Source organism: Cryptomeria japonica, chromosome 8 (genome assembly GCF_030272615.1).
Source record: "Cryptomeria japonica chromosome 8, Sugi_1.0, whole genome shotgun sequence".
Lineage (NCBI taxonomy): Eukaryota > Viridiplantae > Streptophyta > Pinopsida > Cupressales > Cupressaceae > Cryptomeria > Cryptomeria japonica.
Genome location: NC_081412.1, coordinates 571,172,825 through 571,185,380, shown reverse-complemented (window position 1 = coordinate 571,185,380; position 12,556 = coordinate 571,172,825). Strand labels below are relative to the sequence as shown.

The 12,556-nt window shown below is 33.2% G+C and overlaps 1 long non-coding RNA gene across 1 annotated transcript in view; it reads right to left on the bottom strand.

The window, feature by feature from the left end:
* LOC131048160 (uncharacterized) overlaps positions 1–12,556 on the bottom strand; it is a 37,872-nt gene that overhangs the window by 24,111 nt on the left and 1,205 nt on the right. The window contains exons 3-4 of the long non-coding RNA XR_009106369.2: positions 12,446–12,554; positions 11,829–11,973 (exon numbers count right to left, since the gene is read on the bottom strand). This is a non-coding gene — a long non-coding RNA (uncharacterized LOC131048160). The remainder of the gene's footprint in view (positions 1–11,828; positions 11,974–12,445; positions 12,555–12,556) is intronic.

The window sequence follows — 12,556 nt, the reverse complement described above, 5'->3', positions numbered from 1 at the left end:
GGACTCTTAGACCAATGACCTTGCACCTTAGATCTTAGACCAAGAAAGCTATAACTTGAACCATACGACCTAAGACTATAGATCTTGAAAATAACATATTGGACCCTAACTCACCAGATATTGGACTCCTAGAACACTAAATTTGCACCATCGACCCCATCGACCCTGGCCCAAGAAATCTATATCTTGAACCCTTGACCCTAGACCATGTTTTAGGTTTCAATGTCTAAAATCCAAAATGTGAGATCTTGTTTGCCCCACTTTTGAATTTGTCAAATTTTAAACTTTTGCAGTAAAACCCATGTGTTGAATATCTCCTAAACAAAAAGGTGCTCAATCATCTTTGAATTAAAAAAATCTTGTCAATTTAGAACAAAATCATTGAAATAACTATCCAACTCATCAAGATTTATTAAAAAAATTTAAATCTCAACATCCCCAATAGATGGTATATAATCCTTTAATGGGAATGTTCCTAGTAAATTCTACCAAATTTGGCAACTTTTTAATGTCAAAATACGAGAGATTTTAAAAGTTCAATTATTTGTCAAGAGATTTACGAAAATAATCAATGTGAGAGTTTTTGAAGTTCAATTATTTTACAAGGATATTTATAGAATCATCATATACAATGTGGCTAGGTTTCACAATAAAACATTAATCCATATGAAAGTTATGTAATTATCTTCATTTTTTCAAGCTTAGAGATTTATCTGGTAAATTTTGTAATATTTTCAAACATAAATTTATGCATTTTCCAAAGTTTCGTTTCTCTTATCCAAGTTGAAAAATAAAAAAATGATGATGCCTAATGCCCAAGATAACTCATCATCATAAGATAACTTTTTTTGTGGTGAAAACCCCATTGTAATCTGTCATCCATTGTCAAATATTAATTGGTATTCATATGTCTATCGTTGAGCTTTCTAATATCACCTTTCTTTAGTTTAGTCTACTCTCCTTTATGTACTTTCACATTAAAAGTACACAAAAATCCAAAAAAAGCCAGTCATATGAGGGAGATGCCCCTCTCAAACACAAAGGAAGATTGTGGCTTCAACACAATCTCTCCAACTGTTGGCACGGTTATCACTGCTCTTCTGCCGAACAGAGTCAGTTTCAGAGAAACATTTACTATGAAAAATATGTTTACCAATAGATTTTTAAGGACTCTACTGGAGTTTTGAAATACCAGTGTGTCTTGTTCCTCGGAAATTACAAGGAGCCTTCTTCAAAATCAAGGTTGGAGACTCAGTCTGAAATATCAAATTCAAAACAATGGTTTGGTACAAAGGAATCAAGTTCAAAAGTGATAGTAAAGTGAAGATGAATATTGATCATATCAAAACAGCTAGGTTCCTAATGAGCCCATACAAATTTAATTCTTGAAGACCTATGGTCACATGCGGTTTACTTATGATAAGATTCACCCTTCGTTACATCAAGTGTTGCAAGACATTGAAGAAAAGAATGGAAAGTAGACTAGTTTTTTTGCTTGTGGTCATTTACCCAAATCAACAACGACCAACAATGATGAAGAGAAAAGTTAGAAGACTCATTGGACTCACCAAGACTCACGATTCTTTTGGCGGGTCGAGTCGACTCGTCAAGGACTCGCGAGCCGATTCTAGACGAGTCATGGCAGAAGACTCACAGTTCTGTGCCAAGGAGTCGTGTCAGTCCTAAGTCAAGACTTGCAACGCATAGAAACACTCCCAACAAAAGAGATAAGAACACGTCACAAAATTATTTCAAGTTTTTTCGTGTCAGTCTCATTCTCTTCATTAAATTATATATATGAAATATAGCATTTAAGTATAAGTCTAATACTTTATTTTATATTTCATGTATATATTGGTAGGATGTTTGAGAGTTGTTTCAAATCTCTAGGAGTTATATTACAAACTCTAGGTTTTCGAAGATCTTTTAAATTTTCAAACAATCGAATTTCAGTAATCAATAGGCTCCTATTAGCATTCTCTCGCTCTCTCCATCTCACTCAATTTATCTCCCCCAAATTTTAGACCTATCTTTCTCCCTATCACTCATCCTCTATCCCCTCACTCTACCACTCTCTATCTCGCTCTCTCCTCTCTCTCCCCAAGATCTAGACCTATCTCTCTACCCCTCTCTCTATGTCTCCCTCAAACCCCAACAAGTGGTGCTACCCTCAATGTAATTTTGGCAAGCTAGAGAAGCCACATTTGACTCCTAGAACTAGACCCTCTAGTTCTATCTCTCCCTTGGTTTCGGCTAGAGCTGGAAAGAGGAAGATGTAGTCTTTTCTTTAGTTTGTCCATTGTTGTTTTGCACATTTGGACATATAATTATATGTAATTTTGTAAACATTTATAAACTTATGTTGTAGTTAAACATTCGAAGTTTGAAACTCGGTATGAATGATGAAATTTCAAATATTGAGTGTTTAGAGATCATATGACGTGTAATGTTTCAAATATGGCTCTTATATTCTCTAAATGGATTAATTTCTTTTTGCTTTTATTTTGAAAAACTACGATATATTTTTTTGCCAAGTCCTTTCTCAAGTTTTTGTCAAGTCCGAGTTTGAGTCCAATTTTTTGGGCTGCCGAGTTTGTGGCAAGTCTGAGTTTTCCAACTTTGATCTTGAACAAGTCAACTTCTCGAAGAGTTTCTATGGTGGAAAGCAACTTGATCCTAATAAAATTCATCCTTCTCTACTCCAAGCTTTGCAAAAAACTGAAGAGAAAGATAGAAAAGGGAACCTAATTCTTGCTCATGATCAATAATCTTTGTCAAAAAGTGGTCATACATTAGAAGGTGAAGAAGATTTAGAATCAATAGTAGACAACAATAGCAATCTATCTCCTACGATTGTTTCTCAACAAAATCAAGTTCTCAATGATTCTAAACAAATCAAGTTTTTAAAAAGCTTCTATGTCAATAGGTAACTCGCTCTTAACAAAGTGCGTTCTTGTTTGCTTCAAACATTGAAAAAGTTGTCGATGAAATCAGAGCTATGTTGTATCTAGTGGACAACCTTGTATTCCTATAGCTGATAGAGAAGTATCCACAAGTGAACTCTTGTTGATATCTTCTTCTACTTCAAAAGCATCACAGAGAGAAATTTGTTTCTGGAGTCTCATATAGAGCAAAAGCTCCATTGGAGATTGTGCACACTGATTTGTGTGGACCAATGCAAACACCATCATTGACTAGTAATATTTATTTTTTAACTTTCATAGATGATTATAGTCAAAAGACTTGGGTTTATCTTTTGAAGCACAAATCTAAAACCTTTGACGTATTCAAAAGGTTTAAAGCCATGGTTGAAAAGGACAATGGCAAATATATTAAAGTAGATCAAATAGAAGCGATCAATATATGCTATATGATTTTATAGAGTTTTGCCAGGATCATGGAATCAAGAGACAATTTACTACTCATTTTACTCCACAACAAAATGGAGTAGCTAAACAGAAGAACCAAACCATTATGAACATGGCTCAGAGTATGTTGAAGGAGAAGCATCTATCAAATGAATATTGGGGAGCAGCAGTTATTTGTTAAGTGCATATACTAAATAGGAGTTCGACTACGAGTGTGAAGGACCATGTTCCCCAATAAGCTTGGAGTGGTAGGAGTTGTATCGTATATCATTTAACGATCTTCGAGTGTGTAGCATATGCCCATGTACCTAAAGAGATGAGAAGGAAGCTAGATGACATATGTGAGAAGTGTATTTTTATTGGACACGGTGAGGAATCTAAGGCATATAGACTCTATAATCCCATCACTAAGAAGTATATTATTAGCAGAGATATTGAATTCATGGAAAATGAGGCTTGGGATAGAAGCATAGATAAATATGTTGTAGAGGGAGCAATATTATCCCATGGAAGTGATGATGAAAATGAGCAAGGCGTAGAGGATGGACAATTGATTTCACAAGCACATACACCTCCAACAAGTACTCCAGGAAGAAAATCTCCAAGAGTTAGCTCATCACAGCTTAGAACCCCTAGAACTCAAGAGTGTGGTGAACCATTAGGTTATGGTGGACAACAAACAACAAAATCAGAAATTAGTAATGAATCAAATCCCACATTAGCTACATTAAGGAATAGAATTAAAGGTCAGAAGAATAGAAGATAAAGAACATTATACAAGCCAACTGAAGAAATAGATCAAGTTTCAAATTTTGCATTGATTGCATATGATCTTGTCAATTATGAAGAAGCTATTAAAGAAGAGGTTTGGGTAAAGGCCATGAATGAAGAGATTAATGCCATAGAAAGAAATAACATGCGAAATCTTGTAGATTTTCCTAAAGGTAAAAGTATTATAGGTGCTAAATGGATTTAAAAGACTAAGTCAAATACTGGAGGAAAAAGTTGAGAAACACAACGCAAGACATGTAGTTCACGGATTTAGTCAGCATCTTGGCATTGATTATAATGAAACTTTTGCACCTGTTGCCAGACATGACACGGTGAGGATGGTGTTGGCTATTGCAACATAAAATAAATGGAAAATTTATCAGATGGATGTAAAATCTACATTTTTAAATGGATATTTGGAGGAAGAGGTTTAAGATTGTCAACTGTAAGCTCAATAAGAAAGATCAACACTAATGGTAACTTGTAAAAAGCTCAATAATAAAGATCAAGGGTCAAGTATTGATCCAAACTTTTTATAAGAAATTCGTTAAAAGTATCATGTATTTGACAACATCGAAGCCTGATTTAATGTATTTTGTAAGTTTTATTTCCAAATTTATGGAGTCTCCCATGAGCACCCAATGACAAGTTGGAAAAACAATCCTAAGATATATTGTTGCAACAAGAAGTTTTGTCCTAAAAACCCCCTTGTAATCTGTCATCCTTTGTGAAATGTCAAGCGGTAGTCATATGTCTACTATTGGGGTTTCTATTATTCACCTTTCTTTAGTTTAGTTTTCTCTACTTGACGTACTTTCAAGACAAAAGTAGACAAAAAACAGAAAAATTCCCATCGTATGAGAGAGTTGCCCCTCTCAAACGCACAAGAAGATTGTGGCTTCACCATAATCTATACTACAATTGGCACGATTGTCACTAGTCTTTGAGCAAACAAGGTCAGTTTTAGAGAAACATTCGTAGCGAAAAATCTATTTACCAAGTGGTTCCAACAATCACAGTCTAGTTTTAGGGTTCAACCCTTCAACACAAGACTCGAGACCTAAACATAGCACAATTTAGTTTTAAGATTACCTAATACAATTGATTGGTTTTATTCTAAAATAATTAAATATTTAAAATTTGAATATGATTGGGGACCCTTTTGTTAAGGAGATACACAACACAAGGGTTTTAATGCAAAAATATAAAATTTGACAAGTTCAAAAATGGGGCTAACAATCTCACATCTTAGAAATTGGACATCGAAACCTTAAACTTGGACCATAGCCCTTGCAACCTAGATCAAAGACCATTCACCCTAAACATTAGATATTGAACCCTACACTAGAGGCAGTGGACTCTTAGACCAACAACCTTGCACCTTAGATCCTAGACCAGGAAAATTATAACTTCAATCGTAAGACCCAAGACTATGAACACTAAAAATAACCTATTGGACTACATACTACATATATTTGACTCCTAAAACATTTACTTTGCACCATCTATCCTTGACCAAGAAATTTATATTTTGAACCCTTAGAACCAAGATCAAGTTTTAGAATTTGATGTTCAAATTCTAACATTGGAGATTCTGAGCCCCATATTTGAACTTGTAAAATTTTAAACTTTTACACAAAAAAAACCTTGTGTTAAGTATCTCCTAAACAAAAAGATCATATACCATCATCAAATTTTGAATATCTATATTATGCACACAAGTATGCAGATGTACCATGGCCTATAGAGAATGGACATAACAGTTGAATGATTAATAAAATGTCGTGACAAAATCTCATCTCATACAATGTAATAATTATAGAAGGTGCACAGAATGGATTCATTGTTAAAACTTTAGAAATTTACAAGAAAATGCAACTATCAAATGTAAATCAAAATTCCACAAACTTTGCCATTTCTCTCTGGCCAGACGAAAATAGAGCCATGCAACACCTACGAAAAAATGCACAAAACAAAGCTTGTGATCTGTTTGAAACAGCAAAAGTGGTGAAAGAACATCTTAAAGAAATGCTAGCTCATTAAATGGAATGAATAAAAGATTTGCGTAAAATGGTAAGTCGAAAAAGGTTTATACATTTTGAAACAAATGCAATTTCACAGCTTGTTGCAAGGAGATGGAGATTCGCGGTAGTGTAGTTAGAAGCAGGCTTTTCGTTCAATGTCTTGAATTGAAAGCAATTGAACACAATGAAGTTCGCTTTCCTCAAGTTTGTTTAGACAATGATAAAGATCTTTATGATTCAAGAAATATGAATTATTCTACTTCATGGTGACAGAGATCTTAAATCTGTTCAATGGAAAATTCAATGGGGAAAGTATTTATACCAACACCTTACTTGGAAGTTTGAGGACCCTGATGGGAAAGTTTCATTGTTGTTTGAACAAAGCCTTGTTGTCTCTTCGAGTGTCGTCCAACCATTCAAAAATAAAGGAAGACTTTTCATTACAACTAAAGATGTTTCCTATTATTTGCATTCATCAAGTATAGTGTTTCTAGATTGATTGAGCTTTGGTCATCGCAAAAGAGTTGAATGATATTAGCATCATCTTTATTGATGTTTTGGCTGCAAGTTATCAAATGAAACAAGTGTATAAAGAATAGCAATGCAATGAAACCATGAACTGCACGAACAAAATGAACATTCAACATTCAGTGACTGTGGAATTCTTCACATTAAGGAAAGATTAACATTGAGATAGATCATGGCTCAACTAAAAGTGATATACGTGAAGCTTTAGAAATTATTTGAGAGATGAAACTAACTATGCAAGGTTCTCAATAGAGGTTTATAAAATTTGAATATTGCATTGGATTTCAACTTCTTAAGTAGAACGTGCAAGTTAAGCAGGTTTTGATTGAAGAAGATGCGACTTTGAATATCTTGTCATCTACCATGCACCATCTTGTGCTCATGTATGTGAAAACTATATCCATTCATACTATGCAACAAAGAGGATAAGTTGAGACAATGATTGGTTCCAAGAAGATCCTCGACTATCAGAGGCAAAGTGGGTGAACATTGCAAACTACCTCAACGAGATAAATAAAAATTTGGACTTAATTTTTTAAAAGTTAGGTAAATCCTATCTTATTTCTAAAGTGTAGTTATTCGATGTGGTCACTAACATAATTATTCAAAGCGAATATCTATGGTTGGTTAGACTAAGTGGTTACAAAGTAGTTATCTTATAAAGCCTATAAATGCAAGGCATTTTTATTATAAAGGAGATTCTTGCAGGGAGGAAACTCCAGAGAAATTCCTAGGCAGATATTTGCATGACTTTTGGTGTTCACATATTGTACCTTAGACATTTTTAATTTGTATATTTTCAAATGGATAATTAAAAATGCATTTCATTGTATGTCTTGAATGTGCTGATGAGTTATTGTTATCCATTTCTCGTATGTTAAATTCATAACCTCTTTGTGTATTTGTCTTGTTCATTAGTTCTCAATAAAAATATATGTAATTGATGAAACACAATTATACCCTGGTATTTTCGTTTGAATATGCTCAAGTAACTTGTTTCTTCGTATGTAGAAATATGTTTTCTTCTTTCATCAGCATTGCATACCAAGACTTATTTTCTGCTAAAAACCTCTTTGTATTCTATCATCCTTTGTGAAATCTTAGATGGTATTCGTATGTCTACCGTTGGGATTTCTATTATTCACCTTACTTTAGTTTAGTTCTCTCCTTTCTGTACTTTCAGGTTAAAAGTGCACAAAAATCTTTAAAATCCCCATCATATGAGAGAGTTGCCCCTCTCATATGCACAAGAAGTCTGTAGCTTCACCAAAATCTCTCCTATTGTTGTCACGGTTGTCACTAGCCTTCGAGTAAACAAGATCAGTTTGAGAGAAACATTCGCAGGGAAAAATTTGTTTCCCAGAAGGGTCCAACATTCACAATCTAGTTCTAGGTTTTAACCCTTGGACACAAGACTCGGGACATAAACATAAGCTGCAGAATTTAGTTTTAGATTTTCCTAATACAATGGAATGATTTTGTTCTAAAACAATAAAATATTCAAAATTTAAATATGATTGGGGACCCTTCTGCTAAGGAGATACACAACATAAGGGTTTTAACGTAAGAGTATAAAATTTGACAAATTAAAAATTCAGACTAACAATTCCACATATTAGAATTTGGATATTGAAAACTAAAACTTAGACTATAGCCCTTCCAACATAGATCAGAGATAATGGACCCTAAACATTAGATATTGAACCCTGCACTAGTGGCAATGGACTCTTAGACCAACGACCTTGCACCTTAGATCCTAGACCCAAAAAGTTACAACATGAACCGTTAGACCCAAGACTATGGATCATGAGAATAACATATTAAACTCCATACTACAGATATTTGACTCCTAGAACATCTACTTTGCACCATCAAACCTAGACCAACAAATCTATATTTGGAACACTAGACACAGGACCATGTTTCAGATTTCAACATCCAAATTCTAGAATGTGAGATTGTTAGCCCTATATTGGAACTTTGCCAAATTTTTAACTTTGCCCTATATAGTTTTAGGTTTGCTTGATGCAATGAATGATTCTATTCTAAAATAACAAGAGATCAAAAATTTGAAGATGATTAGAAACCTTTTTATTTAGTAAATACTCAACACAAAGGTTTTAATGCAAAAATTTTAAATTTGATGAGCTCGAAAATGGAGTGAACAATCCCACATCTTAGAATTTGGACATTGAAATCTTAAACTTGGAAATAGATCACAAGCCATAGAACCTCAAGTTAAGACACTAAACCCTACACTACAGACATTGGATTCTTACAACAAACACCTTGCACCTTAGATCCTAAACCAAGAGAACTACAACTTGAACCATAAGACCGAAGACCATGGACCCTGAAACTAACATTTTTGACCCTAAGCTATAGATATAGGACTCCTAGAACATTGACTTTGCACCATCGATCCTAGACCAATAAATCTATATCTTGAACCCTTAGACCCAAGACCAATTTTTAGGTTTCAATGTCCAAATTCTACGATGTGGGATTGCTAGCACCTTTTTTCAACTCGTCAAATTTTAAACTTTTGCATTAAAACCCTTGTATTGAGTATCTCCTAATCTTCAAATTTTGTATCTCAAGTGTAGAATGAAATTATTCGTTTTGTTAATCAAAATCCTAGCAATAGCTATCCAACTCCTTGAGATTTACAAAAATTATCATATCTCAAAACCCATAAAAAAATAGTATATAATCCTTTTATGGGGACGTTCCTAGTGCTAGATCACTAATGCGACAAGTTTTTTAAGGTCAAAATACCTATTCTGCCTTGGTATATTTTAAAAGTACAGTTCTTTGTCAAGAGATTTATGAAAAGAAATAAATTGGGAGTTTTATTGAATTTTGGCTTAAATTGTTTAACATGGAAGTTTCTAGTGGTAAGGTTTCAAAATAAAATATGCATCTAGGTAAAATTTATGTATTAATCTTTAATTTTTGGGTTGGTAGATTTATCTTGTAAATTTATAAGATTTTCAAACATAAATTCACACATTTACCAAATTTTAGTTTCTCTTTTCCAAGTAAATTAACAAAAAAATATGTTGCCCAAGACAAATCTTTATCAAAAGTTAAAGTGACATTAGTTGGATTTCAAAACCTAGATAGTTCTTTTAATCATCAGTGTCATGTTGTTATTCCTTGTCACCATTTTAAATCTGAATTTTAATAAAAAAATTTGAAAATCTATTTCGATTCCTACTCTACCTACAATCCTTGATTGTTCCAAATGATATTAAAACCACCATTTCTCATAGATATTTTTAAACAAAAGTTAAGAGGTGTTGGTATGAATGGGAACTTGTCAAAGGTTTTGCCTTCCCAAGCCTCAATTGTTATAAATGCATCACTTACACAGATATTTTAAATTACTTATTAGAATTTCAATAGGAATTAAGAATAGATTGCAGGCTCCCAAGGTATCGAGAACCTCTGTTTCCACTACATAACTTCATTTCTAAACCCATATTGATCCTAAGGGCATCTATTACCCAAACCTTTGAACCACCACTTCTAATAGATATTTTAAACACAAATGTTAAAGGTGTAGAGATGAATGGGAACTTGTTAGAGGTTCTACCTCCCCAAGCCTCAATTGTTACAGATGCATCTCATACACAAACATTTTAAATTACTTATTAGAATTTCAACAAGAACTAAAACAGATTGCAAGTTCCCAAAGTATCAAGAATCTCTCTTTCCTCTAAATCACTTCATTTCTACACCCATATCGATCCTAAGAACATCTTTTACCCAAGTTCTCCTATTTCGTCAACATTCCAACACTTTTTTACCTCTTATATTTGAGAGTTGTCATAATCACAAGCATTAAACCTAATACTATCTATTGGAAATTTGAGAAAAGCCAAATAGAAGCTTAAAATTTATATGCAAGAATAATTGGCTTCAATCTCACAATGTCAATTGCATACATGTATGTAAGATACTTAGGTTTGTGGTCCTTGTCTTGGTTTGAAGGTTTCCACACAGAGATTTCATAGTCTAGAATGTACACTCTTGAATCAAGTGTTAGTGTCAAGGATCAAATTTCCAAGGGCTAAGCTTAATGTTTTAGGTCTCAATGTTCAAATTCTAAGATTTAGGGTATATGATCCACATTCTACACACTAGAGTATAAAGTCTAGGGTTTAATGTCTAGTGTCACAAGTTCTAGTTTCATTGTTTCATTGTTTAGAGTATAGGCTTTCAATGGGCAAGGTTTGATTTGAAGGGTCCAAGTTCTAAAAAAGAGAGAAAGAAAGAATGAAAGAAAAATATATGCAAGGAATAAAGAATGAGGGGGAGATAGCAATAAAGAGAAAGATAGAAAAGAATAAAAGACACACTCAAGTAGAAAGGAAAAAATATAATAAAATATAATAAAATAAAATAAAAATAAAAGATGGAAGCTCAAAAAGATACAAGAAATGAAAAATTGAGGGATGGGTGGAAGAGAGAAAAAAGGGGATAAACCAAGAGACAAAAAAAATCATGAAAGAGAGAAGAAAGAAAGAAAGAAAAGTAGAAAGGAAATTAAAGAAAATGAATGTAAGGAACAAAAGGAGAGGGGGTTTACAAAAGATAGAGAACATTAATAGAAAGAGGGAAAACAATAGGCAGATGTTAGAAAATGAAAATAAAAAAGCAAAATTATTAAAAAAAAAAAAGACAAAAAAGAGATAGTAGAAAAAAGACTTGAAAACACTCAAAACAAAAACAAAAACAAAAACATTAAGTAATAGAAAAAATGAGATAATGTAATGATATAGAAATAAAATGATATTTTATTTAAAAAAATATATATATAGAGAAACCTAGCATTATAGTTTCAGCCATCAAGAACACTATATCAAAATACACAATTGTACTCTGTGCAAATACTAAAAGTACATCAGAGTTCAAAGTGAAAATTTGTACTCTGCAAATTCTCCTAACGTACATTTGAACTTAAACTTTCAATATACACGAATCATATAAATAAAAAAGGAAAATCATGAAAATTTATGCATACATAGGATAGTCTTTTCCCTTTATTACAGATGAGAGTACAAGAATAAATTGTTTCAGGTAATAATTATTTTGTCTGTATATTATCCTAAAAAAGATTGACAAAACATACCACATTGATCCGCTCCCCAGTTCCGCACCATGTGCCCATCAAAGGCGCCCGATTTGTTCTTCTGCATTCCCAGGTGGCAGGTCCTCTGCTTCGAAAATAGTGGCGTGGGCGAAAAAACTAAAGAATCAGTGTTGCAGAAACACTTCTGTAACGATAAATTGCAAATTAATAAGGGAAAGAAAGTCATTGGCAATCTCAAAGTTGTACAAATCGGCTGATTATCTAATACTGCAAATTAAAAAGGAACAGAAAGACGTATAATCTGAATGCCAATGATCCAGATTTAGCAGAAAATAAAATAAGCCAAAATATTGAGAAAGAAGAAACTATCTAATACTGCAATTTAAAAAGGAACAGAAAGACATATATCATATCAATGACAATAATCCAGATTTAGCAGAAAATAAAATTAGCCAAAATATTGAGAAAGAAGAAGAAAACGGATAATCGTAAAACCCTAGCACTCTAAAAAAACAAATTACAATATCGAGAGATTACAGGGAAATTTAAGGATAGATTTCCAAGAACAGGAATAGAAAGAACAGCCACACCCATAGATTATAAAAGAACGAAACCAGTCATTTGAATAAATATAAATGCACAAAAAATCTTCATACCAGATATCCAGAGAGGCCCCTTTGGCATCCTTGGACGCCCGGACTCCCTCTTTTACAGAGCAAGTCATCGGCAATGTCATAGTTGCACAAATCGGCTGACTATCTAATACT